General features: G+C 36.6%; 1 long non-coding RNA gene across 1 annotated transcript in view; it reads right to left on the bottom strand.

Annotated features, from left to right (window-relative positions):
• Positions 1-1,473: 1,473 nt before the first annotated feature.
• LOC108534312 (uncharacterized) overlaps positions 1,474-16,925 on the bottom strand; it is a 41,602-nt gene continuing 26,150 nt past the window's right edge. Inside the window, exons 3-4 of the long non-coding RNA XR_001886937.1 lie at positions 1,556-4,274; positions 1,474-1,523 (exon numbers count right to left, since the gene is read on the bottom strand). This is a non-coding gene — a long non-coding RNA (uncharacterized LOC108534312). The remainder of the gene's footprint in view (positions 1,524-1,555; positions 4,275-16,925) is intronic.

Here is a 16,925-nt window from a genome sequence, read left to right as displayed (position 1 = left end):
AAAAAAAAAAAAAAAAAAAAAAAAAAAAAAAAAAAAAAAGACTTCTAAACCACCTCTCAGATCTATGACCCGGATGCTGCCAGACCAAATAAATGCCTTTTATCCAGGTGAACCCTTCGCGGGTACTGGGTCACCTGCAGGGTAACTGGGTAGGAGCTCAGATTTGGTGACCGTCCCAGAAGCTGGGGAGAAGGTGCCGACGGAGAGTTAGCGGAAATCTCCCTTGGAGGCCTGGAGGCAGCAGTCCGAACCCTTCAAGCCCCTCAAGCCGGAGGGGGCACCCTGGCTGGCTGGGGCCGGCAGCGCTGCAGCCGCGCGTCCGCAGGTGAAGATGCGCTCCCGCGGGGCATGCACGCCCCCTGGGGTCAGCAGCAGGTGGGAGGATCCTACCTTCCGCCCCAGCACCGCCTGAGGTCAGAGGGACTGTCCTCTCTTGCACTGCCCAATTTATCAAGGTCCCGTATCGAATAAATAGCTGTCTCCCCAGACCTTTATAGTGACTAATCCAAATAAATCGCAGTCACTTTTACTGTGCGTTTCAGCGGGCAGCCTGGCTTTAATGGCTCTGCCTCCTAGACCTCCGGGGAAGACTCGCCGCGGCCTCTCCGCGATCCTCAGCTCCCCTGTCTGGCCTCAGAGCCTCAGCCTCCCCTCCGGGTTTCGTGGGGTCACTGGGAGCGGTCGCAGCCCATCACCTGCACGCTGGCACTATCTGCTGACTGGAGTTGCCCTCTGGGGTCCCCAAGGTTAAAAGCGAGGGTAAAGCCTCCCATCTTCCATGTGAGCCTGCCTAACATGGGCTCTCCTCTGAGATCTTGTTTACTCCCTACCTTTCCACCCTCTTCCCCCTGCTCCTCTAAACCTCAGAAATTCGAATTATCTTCCACATTCCACTTAAACCCCTTCGGCCAATCAATCCGGATGTTACCGATTTCCTCTGGGATCTTTGAAGCTTTGATCCGCAGGTTTACAGCTCCATCTTACGCACTCCCATCTTTCCCCTCTGGGATCCCTCTAGCTGCCTGCTCAAAATACCTGCTGGCGCCAGAGGAAATTCACATGTAACAGATACCCAGCGGGTGTGAAACCAGCACTCTGCTTCCAGGGTCGTTTTCCTCCTCACCTTCCCCATCAAATTGTCGATTAGTGAGTGCTAACACTAGGCATTATTGTGAATCATGAGTGCGGGGCTGGAAGATATGGAACCGCTTTAATAGAGCCGATGATTGCTAACTTACACGTGGCATCAAGCACTCCTCCCTCCCCTACTCGGGGCAACCCTGGGTGCCCGACGTCTGTAAAATTAATATGAGCCCCAGGATTGGTCCGCAGGTAGCTTTTGTAAAGTGGTCCAGAATGACTTCAAGCAAACTTCAAGATATCTAAAGTAAAAGATAATTATCTTTTAATTAGAAGCAGTTTTGCTTCTAAAACTGTTACTGAAGTAGAAAAAAAAAATCAGAAGAAAGCAGCAAATCTCAATCATTTTATTTTGGTGAAAATAAACTACTAGGAAGATATTACTTCTCGTAGATGAACTACTACTAGATGTTACTAGGTAACATCAATTTTGCAATGAATTTATTCCAGATGTCTTTTACATTTCATATATAAGGTAAATTATCCATGAAAATAACCACATTATATGAATGCAGATGGCCAGGATGTTGAAACAAATGAAATTGGCTTCAGAGAGAAACAGTAAATAAAAGGGAGACACACTTTCCCTCCCTAAACATTTGCAACAGTGTCAAGGAGGTTTTATTTGAACCAATAACCTTATTATAATATTTCTTTTCAAAAAAGCAAAACTGGTGGTCCATTAATAAAATTGTTTTACTGTTGTATTTTCTCATTCAATTTATTATTTAATATCTAATCTTTTCAAATTTTACACTTTACAAATCATTTGGCATACATGTGATTATCATCAAAACTGTTGAACTTTATAAAATACTAAAAAAAAGTATGTGTTGTGTTTATATTCCTAACATTTGAATTTCTTGGGGAGATAGTGGATAATCCCCAGTGATTTTATTTGAACATCTCACCTGACAATTGTCTTTCAGAGGAGGTGTGGCTCTGGAGTTGTTTCTGCCTGGCTCTGTCTTTGTGCTGCTGAGCAGAGTTCTTGGCTCTCAGTAGAAGCTCACAGAATTCCTTTTGATGGATGGTGAGGGGTGATGGCCTATGCAAAGGTCTCTACTTCCAACTTCCCTGTCTGCTATGGCAGCTTCAGATTAGCTCAGTGGGTGTGGGGTGGAATTTTCAGTCAAGATGCATAATGCCTCATGGTTTACTTTCTACTGTAGCACCACTCTTACGGTTAAGAACTTATGGAACACTGTTGAGCAGTTGCCTCATTATCGATTTTGGAGATCTTAGCCTATTTGTTATTTAGAGATGGATTTTAAACAGTGATAAAGATAAGGTACAGATCTACACCGAGAATTAGTAAGATCTTCCTTTGGAAAAGATCTACCACATTTCAGAGATTTGGAACTGTTAGTGGAGCCAAGAATGACATATAATTTTTGTTACTTGAGGTCTTTCTCATTTATCCAGTTTTCCAGTTTACTTTTCTGCCAAACAGAAATGGCAGAAAACATCAGCATATGAAAATTTTAACTAGAAGACAATATTGTCTAGGTTCTGGGTAAGCTAGAATGATTTTAAGGAGAATACCAGGGAGAGCATAAGAAATGTTTTACAAATTACATTTAGATGTCAGTGTTACAATTGTTGTTTCTTGAACATTTTAGAGAACATGAGGGATTAGGATTATCAAATTAGATTTCTAAGTTGTCCATCATAGATTTTTTATTTGTTTGTTTGTTTGAGACAGGGTCTCGCTCTGTCACCCAGACTAAAGTGCAGCAGTGCAATCACAGCTCACTGCAGCCTCAACTTCCTGGCCTCAAGGATTCTCCCACCTTAGTCTTCCCAGGTGCACGCTACCATGCTTGGCTAATTTTTGTATTTTTAGAAAAGATAGGATTTCACCATGTTGCCTAGGCTGGTCTTGAAGTCCTGGGCTCATGTAATCCACCTGCCTCGACCTCCCAAAGTGCTGGGATTACAGGCATGAGCCACCAAGCCTGCATATGGAATTTATTTGATGGTTAAATTGTGCAAGGTCAGTTAAACTGATTGGATTTTCTCACTCCAGAGTTTGGTAGGTGGCAGAGCATAACACTGTGGCTTGAGATATTAACTTATCCTAAAAATAAGTCATTTTTGATAACACCTAAGGTAAAATTATTAGCTTCAGGTTAATAAAGCATGAAAACAAAGTTTCATTTTGTTAAAGTTGAGGTAAGTTATTATAACATTAGAACAGACAAAAAAAACAACAAATGAATGGAGAATAAAATATTAAGATCAAAACAGTAATTTAATGCCAATTGTGATAATTGTATCACTTTTGATTATCTTCTTTTGAAAGTAAAATTTACAAAAGTCTATTGTACTTTTAACTGTCTCAGTATTTTTTTTAAAGGGAGAGATTAAGAAAAGCCTTAAAAACAGTTTAGAAATACAGGAATTACATTATCAAAAAAGTACAGCCAACAGTAGTTTTCTAGTGAATTTGAATTGTGAAGGAAATTAAGTAGGTAACGGAGCCTCCAAATAACAAATCTAATCTCAGATAATTATTCAAACCTCTTCTCCACGTTTTCACCAGAAACCTCTTGCTCATTGGCAGTCACTCCTATTCTCCTCTCCCAACCCCAGCCCTATGCAACAACTAATCTATTTTGTCTTTATAGATTTGCCTACTTCAGAATTTCATATAAATTGAATAATACAATTTGTGGTCCTTGATGGCTGGCTTCTTTCACTTAGCATATGTTTTTGAAGTTCATCCATGTTGTAGCATGTATCAGTAATTTATCCTTTTTAATGGCTGAATAATATTCCATTGAATGGATGCACCACATTTTGTTTATTCATGCCTCAGTTGGTGGGCATTTTGGTTGTTTCCATTTTTTGACTATTATCAATGATGCTGCTGTGAACATTCATGTCCAAGTTTTTATGTTCTCTGCCTTAATTGTGTAGATAGCGCCAAGCCTGACTTGGTCTGTATGTCCATGTGATATTATGGAAATTTGCTCCCTACCTTGAAGAAGTAGAATTCTAACCCAAGTTTTTCCTGTTCATTTACCAGGTTGAGAGTTGTTTTCTCTGATACATGCATGTGATTTATCTCTAAGAAGTACCATAGGAATGAAGAGTTGTCTATTCATTTGAACCAGTTGGAAACAAGGGATCTAGAAAACAGAAAAATATTTGTTTTGTTTGCATCTAGGCAAATTAATATAATTAACCAAATTAAGTGACTTTCAAGTGTTAGGAACTAACTATATTTGCTTATGGACTTTCCATCTGGTACAATTTGGATGATTATTTTTTATTCTGCTAATCCCCAATTCTTTTTTCTTTTTTTTTTTTTTGAGACGGAGTCTCGCTCAGTTGAGCCCAGGCTGGAGTGCAGTGGCGCGATCTTGGCTCACTACAATCTCCGCCTCCTGGGTTTATCTCCTGCCTCAGCCTCCTGAGTAGCTGGGACTACAGGCGTCCACCACCAAGCACGGCAAATTTTTGGTATTTTTAGTAGAGACGGGGTTTCACCACGTTAGCCAGGATGGCCTGGATCTCCTGACCTCGTGATCCTCCCGCCTCGGCCTCCCAAAGTTCTGGGATTACAGGTGTGATACACTGTGCTCGGCCTCCCAAAGTTCTGGGATTACAGGTGTGATACACTGTGCTCGGCCTACTAATACCCATTCCTTGAATGCTTGCTATTGTACTTCCTATGCAGAAGGCCCCCGATTTACAATGGTTTAACTTAACAATTTTTCAATTTTACAATGGTGTGAAAGCAATATACATTCGGTAGAAACCACACTTTGAATTTCAAATTTTGATCTTTTCCTGGCCTAGGGATATGTACGATACCCTCTTCTGGTGCTGGGAAGTGCAGCTCCCAGGTAGCCACACTATCCCAATAGTAAACAACAGATACTACACAGTGCACTGTAGTCAATAAATTACATAAGATATTCAACACTGTATTATAAAATAGGCTTTGCATTAGATAATTTTGCCCAACTGTAGGCTAATGTCAGTGTTCTGAGCACACTTAAGGTAGACTAGGCTAAACTATACTGTTTGGTATATTAGGTGTTTTAAGTGCATTTTCAACTTATGATCGTTTCAGCTTACAATGGGTTCATCAGGAGGTAACTCCCATCGTAAGTCAAGGAGCATCTATATTCCCATAGAATATGCATCTTACACTTTATGTAATATTCTATTCCATTTGGTAAGCATAGCTTCTTTAACCTTTTTTTGGTTTGATCCTATCTAGGAATATTTGATTTCTATGGCAGCAGGCTTATTTGTTTTTGTTTGTGTGTGTGTGTGTGTGTGTGTGTTGAGGAGGTTTAACAGAATACTTCTGGTATTCTGTCTTGCAATGGTGATGAATCTGGCTCCACCATGTATTTTAAAACAACGTTTCCAAAGTAGAACTCCAGGGACATAACATGGTATGATATTGGATTGTATGAATGGCTGTTAGCACTTCTACGTGTTCTCTGTATAAAGGGGTTATACATTCATTCAACAGATATTTATTGATTTCCAACTATAGCTATTAAAATCTCTCTGCTTTAGGATATTATAAAAGTGTTATTTATTATACAGATTCACCTAGCACTTCTTAGACTATCTGAGACCTTTTCGGAACTCAAAAGTTACATGGAACAGGATCTGTAGCACACAGCAGTTTGCTGTCTTTGAAATAACAAATGTAACTCCAACTGAATTAAGGTTTACATTGCACAGAGTGAATTATAGAGCTAGTGGTTATTACTATATAGTTAATACACATTAATAATTGCAGATAATTCAGAAAACTTACTTTGGTGGTATCAGCAACGCTTTTGCAAAAATCTCAATGTATATGATTTTTTTTGTTTAGTTTTGTTTGTTTTTTGATTTTTTTTTGAGACGAGTCTCACTGTCACCTAGTCTGGAGTGCAGTGACGTGATCTCAGCTCACTGCAACTTCTGCCTCTTTGGTTCAAGTGATTCTTCTGCTTCAGCCTCCAGAGAGCTGGGACTACAGGCGTGTGCCACTACACCCAACTAATTTTTGTATTTTTAGTAGAGATGGGGTTTTGCCATGTTGGCCAGGCTGGTCTTGAACCCCTGACCTCAGGTGATCTGCCTGCCTCGGCCTCCCAAAGTGCTGGGATTACAGGCGTGAGCCACTGTGCTTGGCCAAAAATCTCAACATACATAATGTTTCAAATGAAATAAAGTAGATCTCTTTCAATTAGCAAGAAAGAATCTTAGATTCTAGTTATTCAGGCAACTATGGCATCAAGGTTAAAATAATAACCCCTGAAAAAGATGTCATTGACTCTTTTATAATCTCAGCAGTCCAGATCCAGTATTATATTTTGTTTGAAAGAGAACATGGGCTTTCCTGGACTGTGTAAGCTGTAGAGTTAATGCAATGAGATTCAACAGGATTTTAGAGCTTTCCAATTCCCTTTCTCTCATGTGTGATCTTGATTAAATGCATCTGTGTTCTAAACCTTGATGCAAGCTAATCCCTTACCTTGAAGTCCCTTTTTAAAAACCTGTATAGGCAAGAAGCGTGTTTTGGAATTCGGTACAGCTAGTTGTCTGAGAACAGAATTTTAAATATGGTAGCATGGTTCTTGTGGTATGGAGTTCAGGTGAGGATACTTCACTCAGTTGATATCTTATTGGCTAAAGCTTTTTACTGTTTTGTCCTGACTAGCACTTCAAAAGATACTCTACACAGCAAACATTCCCTTGAGTGTTGGAAGGCTTGGTTCCAAGTGTGCTTCTACATGGAATCAAGAATATTTGGGTGTTGAATACTGTAGGAAGGTGCTTTGGTGCAATGAAGAATGTCGGAACTGTTTGACAAGGTACTTGGGCACACCAGACATAAGCTTCTTCATTGCACAACTATTCTCTCGTAATTTTCTTTGCAAGAAAAGAGACCTGACTTCCTTTCATGAATATAAATAAACTTAATATTTCTTATAGCTGTGTATGTTTATCTTCTTAATGACACAGAAATTTATAACATAAATATGTTACTTACATATCACAGGACAAGTAGCAATTTATAACATAAATATGTTATTTACATATCACAGGACAAGTAGCATCTTGACACACTGCCCTCAGAATAGAATACAGTAATTAATGTTTGTGTGTGTGTGTGTGTGTGTGTGTGAAACCAAACCAAACACTTTTTTTTTTTTTTTATGAGACGGAATCTCGCTCTGTCGCCCAGGCTGGAGCGCATGGCTCAATCACTGCAAGCTCTGCCTCCCGGGTGCACCCCATTCTCCTGCCTCAGCCTCTTGAGTACCTGGGACTACAGGTGCCTGCCACCATGCCTGGCTAATTTTTTATATTTTCAGTAGAGATGGGGTTCCACTGTGTTAGCCAGGATGGTCTCGATCTTCTGACCTCGTGATCCACCCGCCTCGGCCTCCCAAAGTGCTGGGATTACAGGCGTGAGCTACCGTGCCCGGCCTAACAAACACTTCTTTAATAATGACTTTTGAAAAAAAATGATGAAAAGTTATAAATGAACCATCAGTGTTCAAATGAGGTTTCTGTGATTTTTATAAAGGCATAGCATCTTACAAATACTATAAATTAGTTGGTGGATATTTAATATGATAGAAACTATTCCATCTGAATTTTCTAGGGAGGTCAAAGTTAGTTTGGTATTGTGACTCTTTTAAGCCAAATTAATTGGGTTATGTTTTCTTTTCTTTTTTCTTTCAACTTTTATTTTAGGTTCAGGGGATACATGTGCAGATTTATCACATGGGCAAATTTCATGTCACTGGGATTTGTTGCATAAATGATTTTGTCACCCAGATAGTGAGCACAGTACCCAAAAGGTAGTTTTTTGAACTTCTCCCTCCTCCCCCACTCCACCTTCAAGTTGGCCCCAGTGTTTATTGTTTCCCTGTTTGCACTCAATGTTTACCCCCCATTTATAAGTGAGAACATGTGGTATTTGGTTATTTGTTCCTGCATTAATTCACTTAGGATAATGGCCTCCAGCTGTGTCCGTGTTGCTGCAAAGGTCATTTCATTCTTTGTTATGGCTGCATAGTATTCCATGGTGTATATGTGCCACCTTTTCTTTAGCTAGTCCACCATTGATGGGCATCTAGATTGATTCCATGTCTTTGCTATTATGAATAATGTTGTGATGAACATACATGTGCATATGTCTTTTTAAACTACAGATATTTTGACATTAGTAGCATGCAAATCACTTTCTAAAACCATTATATAGACCGTCTAATAGTTTCCAGTTAAACTTAAAAGACACAAAGATAAGTGAATAAATAAGAGAATGAATGATGGAATAAATATACTATAAAATCCAGATATCTGCTTTCTTTGTAGGAGGGCAGAACAAATTTATCACGGACTTTTGAATCTAATTCAGAAATTTGCATTCTATCATCTTCTCTCTTGTCTCCTTGCACTATGAGAATACAAGTTACTATTATTACTACCTGGACAGTTAAACAGTTTGGGTTATTTTACTACACAGGCTTTCAAGGCTTATATTCTAGGGAAGAGGGAATGAATATTTGGAAGATAAGCATGTATCTCATTGGAAATTTAAAATGTTTTAGTTTAATTCTTTTGTAGATTCTGTGTTAATGGGTGGGGGCTGGATCTTGATGAAAATACAGAGGACAAAGGAACTGTGGTAAACATTGATCTTCCCACTTTAGGAACCCGAGCTCTATTATTGTCTAACACCGTGAGTGCCCTGTAAATGTCCAATGATTGCTTGAATAATTACTATGTGTTCAGATATACAACTCTGTGCTTTTGTGTGTGTGCACATGTGTGTGAAAAAAGAAGGAGATTTAAAAGAACTTGAACTTGCCACTCTGTAGTAACTAACAAAATTAGGTACATAGTGCTCAAAATAAAATTTCATATTTAGGATTGTTAGAAGAATAAACAGAGAAAATTATTAAATTTTAAATTTTGTAATAGGAGACAGAATAAACTCAGTTTTCACTATAGTACAGTATTTTTTTAGCAGCAATCCTTACAAAATACAACTGAAAATCAATTACATAATTTTTCCTTCAAGGAAAGGACTCTGGTTTCTATTACTCCTGTGTTTTTAATGTCTGTGTGTATTTAAAAGATGGGTTAGGAGATCAATAGACAAGTCCTTGGAACATTAAAAACTATTATCCTAATTTCTTTCTTTTAAAAATATGTATATTTAATCTATTTTGGAACAATCTGAAAATTCAGGAAGCATAAAGTAACAGATAATTATAACCATGACTCAATTCTAATTAAATCTCATAATACGACTATCTTTCTTTTTTTAATGGTTGCCTATTCAATTGCTAAGTAATTAACACCTTCTATATATTACACATGCAACAGAAAGATTACAGAATCTCATTGTGCAAAATTGGTGTAAATGAATGTCTCTTAAGGCTTCTGTCATTTTGCATGGATAAACAGAAATAATAACAAGTATGACAAATACACCAACATTTGCTTCTTTTATTTTGAAATTAAGGGAAATACGTCCAGCCGGTGGTAAGAGCTACACATGATTTTATTTCAGAGGAAATGGACCTTTGAAGAATTATCTGTGTTCCTTTTGGTTGTAAAACTTTCAAAATATGTACTAAAACAAGAAATAATAAATTATTGTTGTATACAACTCTTTTTTTCCCAGGAAAGAACAGTGGAAAACTGAGAAATTATTTATTCAGTCCAATTGAATCACTCTTATGAAATAAAAAATACCGCCCTAAGAAACTGTGACTTCTTTTATTTCAGATAACCCAAACCTGTCAGGGTAAGCCCAATCTACACCATCACTTAAAGCTGACAGGAAAATAAATGTATACTATAACTTTTAGTTTAAAATAAATACCACTATGCATGTTTTTATAAATTATTCAAGTCAATTAAAAAATTATGTAGCATTCAATATTAACTGAACAATTCAGAATAGCAGGTTTTTGTAATTAATATTTGCACAAACTTCTAATAATTATTAAAATGACCTTTATTTGTTTTTTCTTGCCACTGACGTATAGGATATAGTAAAAGAAGACAGATCAGTCTCTCTCCTGATAAGAGTCACTAAGAGGAACATCTGTAACAACTAGGTTGTGAGGAATTTCTTTTTTAAATGTACATAAAAATATGTTAATGTACACTGCCTTGGGTAGATGAGATGTGTTATTTCTTTAATAAGTTTGAAAACATTTACAGAAAAACAGTTAACACAGGTACTTGTTTCTTTATTTTTTATAAAGGAATTAGTAAAATGGAAGTTCCAGAAAATGCTAATTTCTTAGAATAAGATCTGTTTAAATTTTTCCAGTGCATAACAAAACACTTAAAACATTTTTTAAAACATTAAATTTAACATACTATGTTTTAGAAACTATATGAAAGCAACCTGGATTTAGAGGGTTTAGACCAAGGCTTTGAAGTATCTTAAATCTCCTTGAGACCTAAAAGACTTGTTTACAACTAACAGTTGCTTTGTAAAAACAACATTATGAGATGTTTGAAAATTTTCTTGTTAAATTTTTATAAGAATATTTTGGTTGGGGAAGGAAGCATCTGTATCGCAAGATGATTTTTATTATTGATTTATTTAATCTCAGGAATGGAGAACAGGATGCCTTGCAGGGAAGTTTATCTGTGGCTTGTAAACATGAAACGACTGAAAATATGGCAAGTTCTATCATCTTTGGATGGGCCTAATAATTTCTCATTATGAGTATAAGACTAGTGATATGACATCTTTAGTAGATTTTTGTGTCTTTTTTCTGTAAGACTACTGGAATTTAATCCTGGTTCACCCAAGTTTGAGAGTACACTGTGAGACTATTGAACAGATCAAAGCCACTAACAAGTAATTTTCTCCCAAGTTTTGCTTTTAAAGTGATCAGAATTTATTTAAAACAGATTGACATAAGAAACTTATTTGGAAATAAAGTCTGCATTAGTATTTGGAACTATTGATAGGGAGAGAATTTTTTTCTAAGAAAAACCTTTCACTGTCTTGCTGTATAATAGAAGAGCATTTTTCACATTTGCTCTGTGCCTCACTCACTCTTGGCTATGTACTTTCGTAACATTGTCAGACTTTGCAAGAGAAGGTCAAGAAATAGAGGGAGATTCGACAAAGATACCACATTCGAAAATGCCAAGTTTTTATTTCTCTACTATGAATTGGTCTTCTAGTCATTTATTTCACTAATTAAGTCCTCCAGGAAAACGTGAACTTAAATTTGTACCACTGTTGAATCCTAAAGCAATAAAACAGTTAGGTTTTAATTAAGAGATTTAGTAGAGGGTTCAATATACTTTGCATTTTACTTCTATATTGCATTTTAGTATATATTAATACTAATAAATTTAATAAACATAAATATATTTAATATTAATATATATCTAAATCTATTTAATGTATATTAATATATTATCTAAATATACAAATACAGATGAAGTGTACTTATTTTTTCTCTTTTCGATCACATATGCATTCTAGAATTTTCAGAATTGGTTGCAGTGACCCCAACAGTTTTCCTCCTATTTTCTCTAGATTCATTATTCAGACTATTAACAACTTATAGTCTCCAATACTTTGTCCTTACATCTCAATAACAAATGTATTTTGGTCTATTTTTTTCTTCAGATTTTGAGGGCTTTATTATTACAGGGTAATAGTCCTAGATTTCTTAGTATTTTGGAAATTCTATCATTAAATTACTGAGTGATTTGGGGAAAGCTGTTTTTTTGGGAAGAATTGCTTTGCACTTGGTGTTTAGTTTTATGTTTTTAATCCTAAACTCTATACTATTGACAAAGTGGACATATTTGTGTTTATGTTGAAAAAAATGATTTGAGATTAATCTTTTTCCTTTTTAAACGATCTTGCTCTGTCCCAGGCTGGAATGCAGTGGCACGATCTTGGCTCACTGCAACCTTTGCCTCCCTGGTTCAAGGGATTCTTCTGCCTCAGTCTCCTGAGGCAGAAGTAACTGGGATTGTAGGTGTGCGCCACCATGCCCGGCTAATTTTTTGTATTTTTAGTAGAGACAAAGTTTCACCATGTTGGCCAGGCTGGTCTCAAACTCCTGACTTCAAGGTGATCCATCTGCCTCAGCCTCCCATAGTGTTGGGATTATAGACGTTAGCCACTGTGCCCAGCCCGAATTGAAATTAATCTTATAAGAATTATATTTCTACTTCTCTAAAGAATCAGTGTTTATTGAGTAAATATATTCATTAAAAAGGGCAGGCTATAAAAAATGCATTAGATATGATGTCATTTTTCTAAAAACAATATACACATAGGAAAAGATTTAAAAGGATTTACGTCAAGGTACTTGGTGGGTTTTAAGGAGATTTCCCTTTGTATATCTGTATTTAGTAATTTTTCTACAGTGAATCTTAATTGATTTTATAAGTACAATAAATTTTAAAAATCATTCATGTTTTGGAATTGAGTATAGAAAGCTAGCCACACTGGATCTTGATAGATTGAGGTACACTTTATACTTTGTCAGCAGTTAGGTCAGAAGTCACATCCTCATCTGAGAGCTGAAATTGGGTGTGGGGAGGATGATTATAACTCAAGAATTGTTGAGTGCTCACCTTGTAAAGAACTCCAGAGCTGCTGTTAGGGCAGTCTTCTCCTCCATTCTGCGGATGAAGTCACTGAAGCCCTAGCTATGAGGTCATGAGTTCAAGTTCACATGGCTACATGGCTAAACCTGGTTTCAAGAAGTTCTTTTCTTAGAGGTCACAGATTTGTGAAACATTTGCTGCTATGTCAGGTCTGCAGGCCTATGAATATTTAAGAATTTGGGATTCGTGTCTGCATTTAACAATCAGGAGTATTCATATAAAAATCCAGATGTCTAAGTTATCTTGAGAAAAATCTTGAAAAGCCATACTTCATGTTCTTTTCCTAAGGTAACAGGTGGAATGGGACACGGATTGCCCATTTATGAGGGGCACAAACTTTTGTTCTCCATTGATCTCACAAGAACCACCTGGCCCCATAGGCCTCGGAATTAGCAACTTCTGTATACTGGCCCCAAACAATGAAACAGTGAGAGCGTGACTCTTCATTGATAGTAATTAGGATCACCAAACACCATTTCTCAGAATGTCTTCTCAGAATGCTTCTTTTCCTCCTATACCATGTCATCTGGGAATCATTACTGAAGAGTGAAAAAAACTCATTACTGAGCTATTACTCAGTAATAATGAAGTTCTTATTAGAGTGAGAGGGTGATTCCTAAACAACAGCTTCGAGCACTTAGTGTCATACTAAGTGAGGAAACACAGTTTAAGAATGTGGATTTGTCAATCCTATGATACCTGGATAGTCAGAAAAGAGAAAGCAGCAGAGGAGATGGCTCTGGCTCATTGGGCTTTCCTGAGACCAGTTTTAGACAGCAGGAGGTAACACTGCCTTCTAAGTATCTTTTTTCCCTTGACTCATAAACCTTCCACTTATATTCATTTATATAGTAATTAATACTTGATTTTTAACTCTGACAGCACCCTGAAGGAAAGCACATGTTTAATCCACAATGTGAANGGTTTTAATTAAGAGATTTAGTAGAGGGTTCAATATACTTTGCATTTTACTTCTATATTGCATTTTAGTATATATTAATACTAATAAATTTAATAAACATAAATATATTTAATATTAATATATATCTAAATCTATTTAATGTATATTAATATATTATCTAAATATACAAATACAGATGAAGTGTACTTATTTTTTCTCTTTTCGATCACATATGCATTCTAGAATTTTCAGAATTGGTTGCAGTGACCCCAACAGTTTTCCTCCTATTTTCTCTAGATTCATTATTCAGACTATTAACAACTTATAGTCTCCAATACTTTGTCCTTACATCTCAATAACAAATGTATTTTGGTCTATTTTTTTCTTCAGATTTTGAGGGCTTTATTATTACAGGGTAATAGTCCTAGATTTCTTAGTATTTTGGAAATTCTATCATTAAATTACTGAGTGATTTGGGGAAAGCTGTTTTTTTGGGAAGAATTGCTTTGCACTTGGTGTTTAGTTTTATGTTTTAATCCTAAACTCTATACTATTGACAAAGTGGACATATTTGTGTTTATGTTGAAAAAAATGATTTGAGATTAATCTTTTCCTTTTAAACGATCTTGCTCTGTCCCAGGCTGGAATGCAGTGGCACGATCTTGGCTCACTGCAACCTTTGCCTCCCTGGTTCAAGGGATTCTTCTGCCTCAGTCTCCTGAGGCAGAAGTAACTGGGATTGTAGGTGTGCGCCACCATGCCCGGCTAATTTTTTGTATTTTAGTAGAGACAAAGTTTCACCATGTTGGCCAGGCTGGTCTCAAACTCCTGACTTCAAGGTGATCCATCTGCCTCAGCCTCCCATAGTGTTGGGATTATAGACGTTAGCCACTGTGCCCAGCCCGAATTGAAATTAATCTTATAAGAATTATATTTCTACTTCTCTAAAGAATCAGTGTTTATTGAGTAAATATATTCATTAAAAGGGCAGGCTATAAAAAATGCATTAGATATGATGTCATTTTCTAAAACAATATACACATAGGAAAAGATTTAAAAGGATTTACGTCAAGGTACTTGGTGGGTTTTAAGGAGATTTCCCTTTGTATATCTGTATTTAGTAATTTTCTACAGTGAATCTTAATTGATTTTATAAGTACAATAAATTTTAAAATCATTCATGTTTTGGAATTGAGTATAGAAAGCTAGCCACACTGGATCTTGATAGATTGAGGTACACTTTATACTTTGTCAGCAGTTAGGTCAGAAGTCACATCCTCATCTGAGAGCTGAAATTGGGTGTGGGGAGGATGATTATAACTCAAGAATTGTTGAGTGCTCACCTTGTAAAGAACTCCAGAGCTGCTGTTAGGGCAGTCTTCTCCTCCATTCTGCGGATGAAGTCACTGAAGCCCTAGCTATGAGGTCATGAGTTCAAGTTCACATGGCTACATGGCTAAACCTGGTTTCAAGAAGTTCTTTTCTTAGAGGTCACAGATTTGTGAAACATTTGCTGCTATGTCAGGTCTGCAGGCCTATGAATATTTAAGAATTTGGGATTCGTGTCTGCATTTAACAATCAGGAGTATTCATATAAAATCCAGATGTCTAAGTTATCTTGAGAAAATCTTGAAAAGCCATACTTCATGTTCTTTTCCTAAGGTAACAGGTGGAATGGGACACGGATTGCCCATTTATGAGGGGCACAAACTTTTGTTCTCCATTGATCTCACAAGAACCACCTGGCCCCATAGGCCTCGGAATTAGCAACTTCTGTATACTGGCCCCAAACAATGAAACAGTGAGAGCGTGACTCTTCATTGATAGTAATTAGGATCACCAAACACCATTTCTCAGAATGTCTTCTCAGAATGCTTCTTTTCCTCCTATACCATGTCATCTGGGAATCATTACTGAAGAGTGAAAAAAACTCATTACTGAGCTATTACTCAGTAATAATGAAGTTCTTATTAGAGTGAGAGGGTGATTCCTAAACAACAGCTTCGAGCACTTAGTGTCATACTAAGTGAGGAAACACAGTTTAAGAATGTGGATTTGTCAATCCTATGATACCTGGATAGTCAGAAAAGAGAAAGCAGCAGAGGAGATGGCTCTGGCTCATTGGGCTTTCCTGAGACCAGTTTTAGACAGCAGGAGGTAACACTGCCTTCTAAGTATCTTTTTTCCCTTGACTCATAAACCTTCCACTTATATTCATTTATATAGTAATTAATACTTGATTTTTAACTCTGACAGCACCCTGAAGGAAAGCACATGTTTAATCCACAATGTGAAAAATACATTGCTAAGTCTTGACTTGAGTTCAAAGTCAAGAGGATGTCTTAGCTGTGATATTATTTCTAGAGTATCCTCTCTGAAGGCAAATTATCAAGATTTGTTAGAGATACCTATTCATGTACATCTTACTAATCCTTTTCCAAGATGGAAGCGGATTCTGAGATGGATGTTAGCATGACAATTAAGGGCAAATGGCAGGACATTTTACTCAAGAGGCAAAGAAAAGCCATATATGGTTTGAATGGGATGCCAAGTAAGGTACTTGCTTTTCCCATACTTTATAATGCTGACACTTACATCTTGAAGACATTGTAAGTTTGGATTTGTTTGGAGGTTCCATTATACACTGTCATACACGCAAAAAATTTTATACATGCTATAGTTAGAGATTCCAAAGTACTTTTGGTTATTTTATACTTTTCTAGAATAACTCTCATATCTTGGCTCTGAATGACCAGATGACTTGCTTACCGTAGATTCATCTTTTTAGCTGCATTATTGAACTTGACCAGTTTTATTTGAAGGAAAATATTAATCTAAGCAGAAGCATTCAGAACATGTGTGTAAATCATTTCTCCCAGTACACATTTGTTTTGTTGACTTTAGTTCTCAGTGTCTCACCAAGCTGCCTCTAGCACCATTTTCTTGTTAATCTAAATAGAGAAGTCTTCTTCAGTCCTGCACGACTGTTTACAATTTTGCATGACTGTTGATCAATTTTGATTTTTAAAAGTTTTAAAATTTTAAATCAATTTTGTTTGATTTTGTTTGATTTTAAAAGTTGTTATTAAACCTAAAGAGAATACTTAATATTTAAAGCATACCACTTTAAACATCTTTTTCCTGGTTTTATTCCTAATTTAATAATTAGGACATGAGAAACTGATTCCTAAAGTTTTTGGCTTAAAATCACACACTTTTTTTTTTTTTTTTTTTTTTTTTT

The sequence above is a fragment of the Rhinopithecus bieti genome, unplaced genomic scaffold, assembly GCF_001698545.2.
Source record: "Rhinopithecus bieti isolate Rb0 unplaced genomic scaffold, ASM169854v2 scaffold_10612, whole genome shotgun sequence".
Lineage (NCBI taxonomy): Eukaryota > Metazoa > Chordata > Mammalia > Primates > Cercopithecidae > Rhinopithecus > Rhinopithecus bieti.
Note: the sequence above shows the minus strand (reverse complement) of the source record. Positions and strands in the feature narration are given on the sequence as shown.